Source organism: Pristis pectinata, chromosome 6 (assembly GCF_009764475.1).
Source record: "Pristis pectinata isolate sPriPec2 chromosome 6, sPriPec2.1.pri, whole genome shotgun sequence".
Taxonomy (NCBI): domain Eukaryota; kingdom Metazoa; phylum Chordata; class Chondrichthyes; order Rhinopristiformes; family Pristidae; genus Pristis; species Pristis pectinata.
Genome location: NC_067410.1, coordinates 67,840,770 through 67,856,178, shown reverse-complemented (window position 1 = coordinate 67,856,178; position 15,409 = coordinate 67,840,770).

The window sequence follows — 15,409 nt, the reverse complement described above, 5'->3', positions numbered from 1 at the left end:
ACTATATGTACTATATTTGAACTTTGTTGAGTTAGTTTGATGTAGAGGGGTAGAGGCTCATTCACAATCACTTGTAATAGACACCTCTTTGTATTCATCCCTTAACATTCAGTTCCTTTGACTTCAATGAGACTGAATTTGGGGAGTAGACTGTACAATGCACAGCCACTAACACATTGAACAATTAATGCATGTAACAAAGGATGAATTTACACCCAACAGTTATCCAATAATTTGATGATACTCACTGATCATGTTCATAGAGAAAGAATGGTTGCTTTGGGATTTTTATTTGCTGCTAACATATATACAAGCAAGTTTACGGAATGTATGGTACACTGGCACAGCAGTTAATGCCACTCCTACCTCACAGCTCTGAAAACCCAAGGTTCAATCCTGACTCCAGGTACTAACTGTGTGGAGCTTGCATGTTCTCCACAAGGTTTGCTCTGGGTACAGTTTCATGTCACATCCCAAAGACATGCTGATAATTTAATTGGCTATCCTCTAAGTGTAGGTAAGTGGTTAAAGAATTAAAGCAGAGTTGATGGGTTTGTAAGTGAGAATAAATTGCAGGGCTTTGGAGAAAATAAGAAGAGAAGTATGGGGACTAATGGGATTCCTATGCTGGAAGCCAGCATGTAACCAGTGAGTCAAATAAGCACCTTTTGTGTCATAATAACTAAGGATGGCACAGAGCTCCAGCAGTTAGTGCTGCCATATTACAGCTCCAGCAGCCTGGGTTCAATCCAGACCTCTAATACTGTCTGGGTGGGCTTTGCACATTCTTCCCCTGTGACTACCTGGATTTCCCCAGATAATCCAGTTTTCTACCACAGCCAAAACATGTTAGTTGGCTACTGTAAATTATCCCTCATGTATATTAGTGGCAAAAGATTCAAAGGTCAGTTGATGTTCATGTGAGACAGAATAAATTACACAGTTACAAGGAAAGAGGAGATGGGACTAATGAGATTGTTCTGCTGGGAGCTTACTTGGACCTGGTGGGGCAAATGGCCTCCTTTTTGTTCCAATAGGTAAGTAAGTGAATGGTCTGAGATTTAATTAATTCCTCAAATGTGTACAGCAGAATCTGCTATTGGTCATTATCTGCATTTTCTCTTCTGATTTTTTTTTGCGATCCTTTGAACTCTCTGCGGTCTCAGTTTAACCCACAAAGTAGAAGCTTTTTTGTTATAATGGAAAACCTAAATCTGTAAATAAAGACATACACTCTCAGGAAGTCAGTTTAGCACCTGTGGAGATGGAAACAGCAATACTGTTCTCCTCAATTCTGATAGGCATTTTTTCGAGCAAGCAGTGACATATGCTGAGGAATGACTCTATTGGGTAAATGCTACCTCTGTGAAAAAAATGCATAAAATAGATGATTTTATGTAAAAAAAAATAAAATTGAGAATTAAAACAGGTGCCCGCTCTCTTGTCTGAGTGGTGAATGCAAAGCCCCTATGGAATTGGAATTGGTTTATTATTGATACATGCACTGAGAAGTAGTGAAAAACTTAATTCTGTAAACCATCGTTACAGATAATTTCAAAATATAAGTAGACTGAGGTGGTACATGTGAAAAGCAATGACATAATGCAGAATACAGTGTTACAGTTACAATTACAGAGAAGGTGCAGTGCAGGTAGACAATAAGGTGCAGGGGCTGTGACAAGGTAAATTTTGAGGTCAGTAGTTCATCTTTAATGTACAAGAAGTCCATTCAAGAGCCTTATAACAGTGGGATAGAAGCTGTCATTGAGCCTGGTGGTACACGTTTTCAAGCTTTTGTATCTTCTGCCTGATGGAAGGGGGAGAAGAGAGAATGTCCAGTGTGGGAGGGGTCTTTGATTATGCTGGCTGCTTTCCTGAGGCTGCAAGAAGTGTTGACAGGTGCTTTTATACTCTGAACATAAAAGATGGTCACTATCTAAATCAATATGAAATTGATCACAAAGATCTACAAAACTGCAAGAATATTTTTGAAATTTTCAGAAAATATGAGATTTGTACATCTAGACTATTGTTTGTGGTTAATGTAATATGGTAATTGAAAGTGAAATATTGATAGGGAATTTTTAATTTTCTATACTGTTCCATTTCAGATTTAAGCTGTCTGTGGTTGAACGTTGTTGAATAATAAAGTGATTTGTTCAGAATATTTCATCTTGAATTCATTAGAACTGTTTTGTAACACTCATGTGGTATTGAATAGGCCAGTTCATGATACTCATGTGAAACCAAATCCAGGATATAAAATCACATCACAACAATATGATTAACATCACCATGATCTCACAAGGACAGTATCTATATCCTTTGTAATATTATTTGGAATGAAAGCTCACACCATCAGCTTGTTTCCAATCAAAAAACTGTCTAGTCCCCTCTACCTTAGATTTCACAATGCTGCAAAAATCATGTTACTGCCAGGCCTATGTTACATGAGGAAGTGAAACAAGCAAGATTTTTGATCTTCTAACACAAGTTTTGAATTTATAGTTTCAAAAAAAGGATTAATGATTATGCATAAACTGTTAGAGTTATATGACAAAACTGAATTTCACCATGAGTCAGATTGTCTTCCATCCTGTAAGATTCTATGATGTAATTTCTGTAGCTTTTCTGTAGCAGTCTCTAACTCCTAACTGCAATTTGATATTTTAAAATAAAGAACAAAGGAGACAAACACGAAGACAAACAAAGGGGGAAAATCCATAGGTCATTGTCAAAGTAAAACAAATAGGAGAGATATGAGATGGATAAAAGTAAAGCAACAACAATGAAACACTAAAGGGGTTAAAGTGAATCATAACTGAATTTTTTGTATATAATATTTTGTATGTCAATAAGTAAGGTATCGAGGAAAGTTTTGTTTTGCTGCTTATGCCTGAATGGCACAGTAACCTGAGGCCCTAAGATGCTCCAGTACACTTAAGGAGAGATGTTACAATGTGATAGAGCTGCTACTTGCCATCAGTAAGTTCTGCAGTGATCAAGGCCTTACCAATCAGGTCAAAGGCCACTTCAGGGTCTAAACTTCCACTGGAATATTTGCTTCAGCTGAGGGCAGATTGAGCAGGAAAGGGAGCAGTGAGCACGGACCAAGAAACTGCAAGCCTTGGAAATACCAGAGAGAGTTCAATAAAAGGTTATCAAGGATAATATGAGGTACAATATCATTGCCATCTGGAAAGAGGCATCAGTGTGGAGATCTTTTCCCTTAAAAAGAAATGGTTGGGGACTGACACTGTGGCGGTCTTTATAATTATGGAAGATTTTGATAGAACAGATACTGACAGGGAATTGGAGAAACAAGAGAGAGTGCAGATGCTGGAAATTTGGAGCAACACACACAAAATGCTGGAGGAACTCAGTGGGTCACACAGCATCTATGGAGGGGAATAAACAGTCATCGTTTCGGGCCGAGACCTTTGAACCACAGAGCTAAAGACAGTTAACCTAAAATTGTCACCAAGAAGTTAAGTAAGGAAATTGGAAAAAAACTCTTTATCCAAAGTGCAGTCAGAATGTGAAACTCACCACAACAGTGAGTAATTGAGGGCTTTCCTTCATTATTTATACACAGAATGTGGATGTCACTGTTAATTGCAGATGTCACTGGAATTTCAGCATTATTGGTCATCTCGATTCCCTCTAAACGTTGAAGGGATTTAAGAGACCAGCACATTGGTTGGGCAGAGACACATGTAGGCCAAACTGGGTAAGGATGAGAGATTTCCTTCCCTAAAGGACATTAATCAACTAGATGAGTTTTTATGACAATCCAGTAGATTCATGGTCATTTTTATTGACCTTAGAATTTTTATCCAGATTTCAGACTCCCCTTATCCACTTTATACTGGCTATCTCCCCTCTCCACTTTCAGTCTTGATATAGAATTTTGACCCAAAATGTCACAATTCCTATCCCCCCACAGATGCTGCTCAACCTGCTGAGTTTCTCCAGCAGATTGTTTGTTGCTCCAGATTCCAGCATCTGCAGTCTCTTGTGTTCTTATAATTTTGCAAAGCATTTCATACAAAAAGTTTAGGAAGAATTTTATTTACCATTCTGTTAATGAAGTGTTTGATATTTTTAAAAAGAATGAGAAGGAATGGTGAAGTGGATAGAGTTCTTATTTTCTATTGCCGATTATACACCTAAAATATATCTTTCCTGGTGCATAGTTGTTCATTGTTTTTAGCATAAGTAGTGAATTGTCATAGTGATCAAAAATGCCTTAAAATGAAATAAAAACCTTCCTGTATTTATTTATTTATGTGTTTTATGATGTTTTCTTATCAGATTACATTCACACTGCTTACATAGCAACACAATAAAGCAGGTTGTCAGTACATTTTCATTCCTTTAATGTGTGGCCCTCAACTTAATCTCAATCCCCAAAAGACTCAAAGCTCCAGCATAACTTTAATCAGAACAAAAATTACAGAGGTTATTTTATAGAATGGTTGTTGTTACACTGAATGGTGTTTTTGGACTGGGCCAGTGAACAATTTTTTGAAAGCCAGCTACTGGGAAATTCAATAGTGCTCAAACTCAATGCCCATGGAGTACTGTGCTGCTGAATAGGCCTTATGCCTTTATGGATCTTTAGATACACAGACTGGAAATGCAATTGCTGCCTTTTCATTATGTGACATTTCTTAGAGGACCATTATGTACCTTGTTTCAAAAGTCTGCCTGCCCTTTAACTCTACAGGTTCCAAGGAGACAATAAATTGTCACATGTAATGTAACTAAATTGAATCATTGCAAGTCAACTGACATTAAATGTATAGCACAATTAGTCAATAATGCTCAGTGCAGTTGTATACTAGAAGAATGGTGATAGCCATAGTATTTGATGCACGTTCCAAACCATCTTCTTTTCTGTCCCATGGATAAAATCAGCTATGCCAGTTTGACAGGGCAATGATTGGAATAAGTTACGCTGTGGTGGTGAAGAATGACAGGATACTGATGAAATATTACCATAACCAACTGATGAATCATAGCAACAAAGGAGAATATGGTCTATGCGACAATTGCATCCTCTTACACAAGGCAGGAAACAAGGGGAACAATTGATCAATATTACATGCATCTAAAACAACCTGTGGCAGAATGAATTTTCTGATCTTGAGTAAGTGCTGAACATGCAATGTACTGAAGGATACATACCAAAGTAATTTCAAGAGAAAGTTCTTGAAAAGAATGTCAAACTTCCCAAGCTGCTTGAGTTCGCAAGATCATTGCCACTGTTGAGTATTTGTGGAAAGATGGCTCTATATCGTCATGAATAGAATCAGAAGAGAAAATAAGCACCTGAGCAGCCTGTTTTGGTCAAAACGCCTGTCAACAGAGATCAATCACTAGCAGATATTAAACAGTACTATTCTCGTCACAGCTACACACATACAAAGTAGAATGTCCTGCTAATGGGTCTGTGCTGATCAGACCACATGGCCACGACTTAAAGTGAACTTCTGCAATTCGCACATGTGATGACTGAGCAAACCTCAACTTTATACCCCCTATGTATCTAGTACACATTTCTAGAGCCACTGACCTGAATGGAGAAGATAAGTGGTGTGTATATTTTCACTACTTTAATTAATATTAATGTCTTTAATGAATTTGTATCAGTTAATGTGTTTTTAGTTTTTCCATTTTTAAAAATATTAATTGTTAAATTACTTTAATCAATTTCAACTGTCCTTAACCCCTGATTATCAGAGAAACTCAAACTCAATTGAAAAGTCCTTTCATAGCAGAAGCTGTTTACCATAGAAAGCATCCTATCTGGATGCATCACAGCTTGGTACGGCAACTGCCCTGCCCAAGACCACAAGAACTTGCAGAAAGTTGTGAACACAGCCCAGTCTATCACGAAAACCAGCGTGCCCTCTATTGACCCTGTCTATACTTCTTGCTGTCTTGGAAAAGCAGTCAACATAATCAAAGACCCCTCCCACCTCTGTCATTCTCTCTCTCCCCACCCCCTCCCTTCCATCAGGCAAAAGATACAAAAGCTTGAGAATTCATACAACCATGCTCAAGGGCAGCTTCTATCCTGCTGTGACAAGACTCTTGAATGGACCTCTTGCACACTGAAGAAATCCTGATCTCTCAATCTACCCCATTGTGGACCTTGCACTTCATTTGACTGCTTGCACTGCACTTTCTCTGTAACTGTGTCACTATATTCTGCATTCTATTACTGTTTTTCCTTTTGTACTACCTCTATGTACTTCTGTATGGTACGATCCGTCTAGATGGCATGCAAACAAAGCTTTTTGTTGTATCTCGGCACATGTGATAATAATAAACCAATCACTAATTATCAATAATTGTCATCAGGAGGATCCAGGGACAGGAAATCAGGATCTACTGCTAAGACCTAGTTGTCATATAGCCTGCGGCTCAGTTGGATCAATGGGACGTGAAAGGTAAGTGAGACCACAGGGACTGCGTGGGGGAAAATGTGAGGTGTTGTCTGGGTCAAGCATGAACTGGAACATGGAATTAAGAAATATAACATCAGAGCCTGGCATGCAGTTCTTGTGAAATCCAATAACAATAGAGGCAAACATGCAAATCCAAATGACATGAGGCATTTGATGTGATCACCACAAAAAAGTCTCTGATCACAGCATCATGTGGTTCGCAAAGCATCGCACATTTATATGTAATTCTAAAGGACATAAGTTAACCAGATGAATTTTTATGGCTTTCCAGTAGATTCATGGTTACTTTTATTGACCCTAGAATTTTTATCCAGATTTCTTTAATTATTTAAATTTAGACAGCCCAGCTGCCATGGTGGAATCCAAACGTATGACTAAACGTAGGTCAATGCTCCAGGCCTCCAGATTCCAATCTAGCAATTCAACCACTGTGGGCACCAAGATAATGCTGCAGATCACTGAACTGGAGAAGTGGGTTGGAGAGAGGGGGAAGGGTGGAGAGAACAAAAGGGAATGTCCTGAAACATCAACTCTTCTTTCTCTCTCCACAGATATTCCAGTACTGAGGGAGACTTAAGGAGAGACATTACAATGCTATTTACCATCAGTAAGTCTTGCAATGCTCAAGGCCTTGCTAATCAGGTCAAAGGACACTTCAAGATCCAAATTTCCAGTGGAATATTTGCTTCAGCTAAGGGCAGATTGAGCAGGAAAAGGAGCAGTGAGCATGGACTACGAAACTGCAGCTACCTTTCCTTATGTCCATAGGAGAAAACTGAGTGACCATGGGGCTTTGTCTCCATTGTAGGCTTGCCCAGCATGGAGGAATTCAAAGACTGCACATGTCATTCTAATCATTACATAAACCTCCCTAGTGATCTCAAGTAGAACTAAGTCGTCCTCAGTTCCAAGGTACTGCCTAAGAAAAAGACAAAACAGATAATCTCAAGAAACTGAGCAGACCCAATTGTCCTGAATAAGGGCCCTGACCCGAAACATTAACTGTCTGCTTTTCTCCACAGGTGCTGACTGGCCTGCTGAGTTCCTCCAGCATTATCCTGTTTCATCTAGATTCCAGCATCTGCAGTCCTTTGTTTCTCTCAACACAATTGTTGCTACAATGCTCATACGCCCTGAAAAAGCTCAATGTTTTCCATAAGATAAACTGAAATCTCCTTCATATCTGAATGACATTGTAACAAAGGGATACAAGACTTAAAGAAAATTACAAGGACTAAGAAAATCAGAATGATTCTTTTTATCAACTTTAGAAGAGGTATAGTGGTGTTATGATATTGTTGTGCGATGTAGTTAAATGTCCCTTCGATGAAGACATTGTGCACCTTGAGACTGTATCTGCTGCATCATAGTAAAAAAAAGTGTTTACATTATGCTTTGCAGTGACTCTGTATAATTAATTAATCATAAACCTAAGGGGTGAAGCAGTTATAGAGTTTACACTCATTCTGAGCTTATCTTGTCATAAGTCGTACTTTTTGCCTCCATGGAACTATGTTTGATGATTGTTGACTATTCAACTTGGTTTCCTGCCAAGCAAATATTTTTATCACAGTTAATTTTCTCCAACTCCCCCTGATTAACTGCAGGTCTGCCTCATTACCTTCCTCTACTCAGCTATCAAGCTCTATTGACTAGAACGAAACCAGCATTTCAGGTGCATTCCCAACTGAGCACTTTAGCATCATGGAATCAACCTAAACTCAACAAATTTAGTATGGCTCGACACTGAATGAATGAAGAGTTGGATCACTTGCAAATCTCTCTTGTCCATAGCTGGATAAACACAATATGTTACGTACCCTGCTTTCTATCAACCATTATGTCTGATCTTGTTCTAAACTGGAGCTGTGTGAATAGAGCTAGGAGATCTACTAAAGTGAGTGACTCATTAAAACTGTCCAGGGATTTGCTGAATCTGACATTATCACAGAGGGGAAATCATTCATAATTTAATCCAAGGAAGATCTGTATTCATTAAATCTTCAGAGTAATTAATTAAATCTGAAGGGAGTTTATGATACAAAATGTTGTGAGAGTGAAGACCTGGATTAGCAGTGACACTGTCCATTCCTGGGGTCTTACTGAGCCAGAAGATTTCCACTATTCAGAAGTCATCAGTGATGCCTGGAGCACTCGTGGCAATAGCTGTCCACCTACATAAGGGCTGGGAGATCCTGTTTGAACTCTGCGCTCCAGCTGTGCTGCAAGGAGCTTCCAGCACTGATGCTAAATTTTCCATGTCCATTGGCGACGTGTGCCGGTGGTTATTGACGTATGTCAGATAATCCAGCCCAGCAGAGCTGACTTCTAACTCTCTGTTTGGTCCACTTATTGGGTTATGACACCCTTTGTAATCAAGGCTGCCATGCCAGAACATACCAGAGGAGGTGCTATAGAAGAAAGACTGGAATCTGGAATCAGCCACCAACCGATTCCTTTTCATGGAACCCAGTGGTTTTGGATTCAACCCACCTTATTGTCAATGAGTTCTTCTTAATCTTTAAAAGACTTGGCAAGGTCTCTTCTGCAGTAGACAATACCATTGGACTCTCTTATATAACCCTGTGTGCAGTTACACTGTAGCCTTAAGCATAGAACACAAAGTGGCTGAACCTGGTCACCAAGAATGCAACTGCTTGGCTTAGAATGCACACATAGATACTGAGCTGTGGCAATGACCAACCCTCCAATGATGTTCAATGCAAGTAACAATACTCCTTTGGAAAGAGAAATGGATTAACATTTCAGGTTGAAGAGTTCATCAAAAGTCTTCAACCTGAAACATGAACTGACTTTCTCTTTCCACAGATGCTGCCTGATCTATTGAGTGTTTCCAGCATTTTGTAGTTCTATGTTTCGATTTTTCACTTTTCTATGGATGCACAATCCAGCTAAGGAATGTTCTCACTGATATATGTACCAAATCACCAAGAGTTTTTTTGAAGCTAGGTTAACTCCAAGCACTTGTTGCAAACTCTCTAAATCTTTTCCCTTTATCTTTTAGAGTTACCTTTTAGATAACTTATCTTTTAGAAAAATTAATCTAAGTTAATTGCATGGAAATTTGATCTGAAGGACATCCTGCAAACCCTTACAATTATATCCATAGATATTAAAAGATATGCAGTATCTCAATGGCTTTTTAAGTGGTTGAAGTATTTATACAATATTATTCCTTTCCAGTCTCAAAGCAGGTAACTAACCTATCTAACTTACTGTTGCAAGCTCTTTCAAATAGCTTTGTGCAAGTTCTGCTCCACAAACATGATTCAGTTTCACAGGAGCCAACTAGGCCAGTGCCAATAATTTAACTTCGAATAAGGGAATAAGATATGCAGCAAAAATTTCTTGTAAATTGACCAGATCTAATTCTCGAAATATAAGGTGATATCTACCAAATAAATGGTTGGGAGGTGTATAGGGTGTAGGAGTTGGTCTTCTGTAACCTTTGATGGAGAGGAGAAGCCCTGTGTCATATCCCAGCTTATTTTGAACTGTTGCCTATTTGTCCTTCCCTTTGTCCTAGTCACCCTAAGAAGCCACTAGCAAACTCCTTTAAAATATATTAAATGTATCTGCTATCTTTCATTTGCATCCATCCAATATCTTACGAAGTGGGTCTCTTTGGGTCTCTTCTTTCTCCCCACTTCCTCGACCCAAGTTACATGGATTGTCACTTTCCCATGTTACTGTCTGTAGATACTCCCGTCCAATATGTGAGAAGATGTGGCACAGCTAGAATAGCAAACCAGTTTAATCCTGACCTCCAGAGTTGTGTGTGTGTGTGTGTGGTGTGTGGGTGTGTGTGTGTGTGTGGGTGTGTGTGTGGTCTGTGTGTGTGTGTGTGTGTGTGGTGTGTGTGTGTGTGTGGTGTGTGTGTGTGGGTGTGTGTGTGGTGTGTGTGTGGTGTGTGTGTGTGTGTGTGTGTGTGTGTGTGGTGTGTGTGGTGTGTGGGTGTGTGGTGTGTGTGGTGTGTGGGTGTGTGGTGTGTGTGTGTGTGTGTGGTGTGTGTGGTGTGTGGGTGTGTGGTGTGTGTGGTGTGTGGGTGTGTGGGTGTGTGTGTGGTCTGTGTGTGTGTGTGTGTGTGGTGTGTGTGTGTGTGTGTGGTGTGTGGGTGTGTGTGGTCTCTGTGTGTGTGTGTGTGGTGTGTGTGTGTGTGTGTGGTGTGTGGGTGTGTGGTGTGTGTGGTGTGTGGGTGTGTGGGTGTGTGTGTGGTCTGTGTGTGTGGGTGTGTGTGGTCTGTGTGTGTGTGTGTGTGTGTGGTGTGTGGTGTGTGTGTGGTGTGTGTGTGTGTGTGTGTGGTGTGTGTGCATGTGTGTGTGCGCGTGTGTGTGTGGTGTGTGTGCGTGAGTGTATGAGTGTGTGTGTGTGTGTGTGTATACATTCTCCCTGTGACTAGGTAGGTTTCTTCCAGATGCTCCAGATTCCTCCCACATCCAAAAGACATGAGGTTGGTAAGTTAGTTACTCCTATAAGTTGTTCTTAGTGTGTAGATGAGTTGTAGAATCTGGCAGGAGTAGAAGGGAATGTGGGGAGAATAATAAATGGGAATAGTATAGAATTGGTGTAAATGGGTGCTTTTTGGTTAGCACGAAGTCATTGGGCCAAAGGCCTGTTTCCACTCTGTGTGACTCCATGAATACAATGCTCCCTTCCTTTACACCTTCCATTTTCACTTCTCTTCCAAAAGAAAATAAACCCAGACTCCTTGACTTCATAAATCATAGAATCATAGAATCATAGAAAGTACAGCACAATACAGGCCCTTCAGCCCACAATGTTGTGCCAGCCTTTAAACCTTGCCTAAAAACTATCTAACCCATTCCCCCACATATCGCTCTATTTTAAATTCCTCTATATGCTTATCTAGAAATCTCTTGAACATGACCAATGTACCTGCCTCTACAACCACCCCAGGCAGCGCATTCCATGCCCCAACCACTCTCTGGGTAAAAAACCTCCCCCTGATATCTCCCTTGAACTTACCACCCATTATTTTAAAGCCATGCCCTCTTGTATTGAGGATTGGTGCCCTGGGTGTCTACTCTACCTATTCCTCTTAATATATTGTATACCTCTATCATGTCTCCTCTCATCTTCCTTCTCTCCAAAGAGTAAAGCCTTAGCTCCCTTAGTCTGTCCTTATAATGCATACTCTCTAAACCAGGCAGCATCCTGGTAAATCTCCTCTGCACCCTTTCCAACACTTCCACATCCTTCCTATAATGAGGTGACCAGAACTGGACACAGTACTCTAAGTGTGGTCTAACCAGAGTTTTGTAGAACTGCATCATTACCTCGCGGCTCTTAAACTCGATCTCACGACTTATGAATGCTAACATCCCATAAGCTTTCTTAACTACACTATCCACCTGTGAGGCAACTTTCAGGGATCTGTGGATGTGAACCCCCAGATCGCTCTGCTCCTCCACACTACCCAGAATCCCGCCATTAACTTTGTACTCCACCTTGGAGTTTGTCCGTCCAAAGTGCACCACCTCACACTTCTCCAGATTGAACTCCATCTGCCACTTCTCAGCCCAGGTCTACATCCTATCAATGTCCCTCTGCAATCTTCGACAGTCCTCCACACTATCCACAACACCACCAACCTTTGTGTCATCTGCAAACTTGCCAACCCACCCTTCTACCCCCTCATCCAGATCGTTAAAAGAAATCATGAAAAGGAGAGGTCCCAGAACTGATCAATGTGGGACACCACTAGTCACAGCCCTCTAATCTGAATGCATTCCCTCCACCACAACCCTCTGCTTTCTACAGGCAATACAATTCTGAATCCACACAGCCAAGCCTCCCTGGAACCCATGCCCTCTGACCTACCGAAGAAGCCTACCATGTGGAACCTTGTCAAGTGCCTTACTAAAATCCATGTCGACCACATCTACTGCACTACCCTCATCAACCTTCCTGGTCACCTCCTCAAAGAACCCTATCAGGCTTGTGAGACATGATCTGCTCTTCACAAAGCCATGCTGGCTGTCCCTGATCAGACCATGCTTCTCTAAATGTTCATAGATCCTATCTCTAAGAATCTTTTCCAACAGCTTGCCCACCACAGACGTAAGGCTCACTGGTCTATAATTCCCTGGACTATCCCTACTTCCTATTTTGAATAAGGGAACATTTGACACCCTCCAATCTTCCGGTACCACTCCCGTGGAAAACGAGGATTCAAGGATTCTAGCCAACGGTTCAGCAATCTCCTCCCTCGCCTCGCAGAGCAGCCTGAGGAATATTCCATCAGGCCCCAGAGACTTATCTGTCCTAATATTTTCTAACAGCTCCAACAGATCCTCTCTCTTGATATCAACATGCTCCATAACATTAACCTTACCAACACTGTCCTCAGCGTCATCAAGGCCCCTCTCCTTGGTGAATACTGAAGAGAAGTATTCATTGAGGACCTCACTCACTTCCACAGCTTCCAGGCACATCTTCCCACCTTGGACTCTAATTGGTCCTACCTTTACTCTCATCATCTTTCTGTTCTTCACATAAGTGAAAAAACCTTGTGATTTTCCTTAACCCTACGCACCAAGGCCTTTTCATGTTCCCTTCTTGCTCTCCTCAGCCCCTTCTTAAGTTTCATCCTTGCTACCCTATATTCCTCAAGAGATCTATCTGATCCTTGCTTCCTAAACCTTATGTATGCTGCCTTCTTTTTCCTAACTAATTTTTCCACCTCTCTTGTCAGCCATGGTTCCTTCACCCTGCCATTCCTTCTCTGCCTCACTGGGACAAATTTATCCCTAACCTCCTGCAAGAGATCTCTGAACAATGACCACATCTCCATAGTGCATTTCCCTTCAAAAATGTCATCCCAATTCACATTCGCAAGTTCTAGCCTTATAGCCTCATAATTTGCCCTTCCCCAATTAAATATCTTCCTGCCCTCTTTGCTCCTATCCTTGTCCATGACAATGCTAAAGGTTATGGAGCGGTGGTCACCATCCCCCAAATGTTCACCCACTGAGAGACCTGTCACCTGGCCCGGTTCATTACCTAATACTAGATCTAATATGGCATTCCCTCTAGTCGGCCTGTCAACATACTGTGACAGGAATCTGTCCTGAACACATTACAAACTCTGCCCCGTCTAAACCTTTGGCACGAAGCAGGTGCCAATCAATATTTGAGAAGTTGAAGTCTCTCATGATAACAACCCTGTTATTCTTGCACCTTTCCAAAATCTGCCTCCCAATCTGCTTCTCAGTACCTTTGCTGCTACCTGGGGCCTATAGAACACTCCCAGCTCCTTTCTTGTTCCTAACTTCCACCCATACTGACTCAAGAGAGGATCCCTCTACATTATCCACCCTTTCTGCAGCTGTAATAGTATCCCTGACCAGTAACACCACCCCTCCTCCTCTTCTCCCCCCTCCCTATCCCTTTTAAAACACTGAAATCCAGGAATATTCAGTATCCATTCCTGCCCTGGTGACAGCCAAGTGTCTGCAAGAGCCACAATATCATAGTTCCATGTATTTATTCAAGATCTGTTCATCACCCTCATTCCTGATACCTCTTGCATTTAAGTAAATGAACTTTAGCCCATCCACCTTACTACTTTTATGCCCTATACTCTGCTCCTCCTTCCTCAAAGCCTCTCTATATGTTAGATCTGACTTTACTCCATGCACTTCTTCCACTGACCTATCCCTCTGGTTCCCATCCCTCTCGCAAACTAGTTCAAACCCTCCCAAACCACACTAGCAAACCTGCCTGCAAGGATATTGATCCCCCTCGAGTTCAGGTGTAACCCATCCACTTTGTACAGGTCCCACCTTCCCCAGAAGAGATCCCAATGATTCAAAAATCCAAATCTTTGCCCCCTGCACCAACTCCTCAGCCACGCATTTAACGGCCACCTCCTCCTATTCTTACCTTCACTATCATGTGGCACTGGCAGAGATCGCTACCCTTGAGGTCCTGTTCTTCAGCCTTCTGCCTAGCTCCCTAAACCCCCTTTCCAGGACCTCATCCCCCTTCCTACCTATGTTTTTGGTACCAACATGTACCACAACTTCTGGCTGCGTTCCTTCCCGCTCAAGAATGCTGTGAACCCGATCAGAGACATCCCAGACCCTGGCACCTGGGAGGCAACATACCATTCGGGATTCTCGGTCACGTACACAGAACCTCCTACCTGTTTCCCTGACTATCGAGTCCCCTATCACTATTGCCCTCCTCTTCTCCTCCCTTCCCTTCTGAGCAGCAGGACCAATCACAGTGCCAGAGACTTGGCTTCTGCTGCTTGATCCCTGTAGGTCATCCCCCTCAACAGCATCCAAAGTGGAAAACCTGTTACTGAGGGGAACAGCCTCCGGGGTCCTCTGCACCTCTGACTGTTCCCTTTCTCTTTCTCTCCCTTGACAGTCACCCATCTCTCTGCCTCCTGGACCCTAGAAGTATCTGCTCTAAGGGGGGTGACTGCCTCCTGATGCACAGCATCTACGTATCTCTCTTCCTCCCTGATGCTCTGCAACGTTTGAAGCTGCAACTCCAGCTCATCAATTCTGAGCCAAAGTTCCTCCATCCTCAAACACTTACTGTAGATGTGGTCACTGTGCACCACAGTAGGGTCCACTAGCTCCCACATCAAGCAGCTGCAGCACATTGCCATGCCCTCCATCTGAACTAGTTTTTTTCCTTACCTAGCTGTGGTCTACTTAAAAATTTATAATAATAACAGTAAACCTTACCTTTACTTACCCTTACCCTTTCTTACCCTTACTTAAGCTACTGCTCCATCTCCCAAATGTCCTCTCCAATTCCTTGAGCACATTGTCATCTCACAACTCTATAACCATTTTTCCTGTGACATATATCAGGTTGGAGACACAAAAAATTCTGCAGATGCTGGAATCTAGAGCAAAACACAAAAAGTGCTG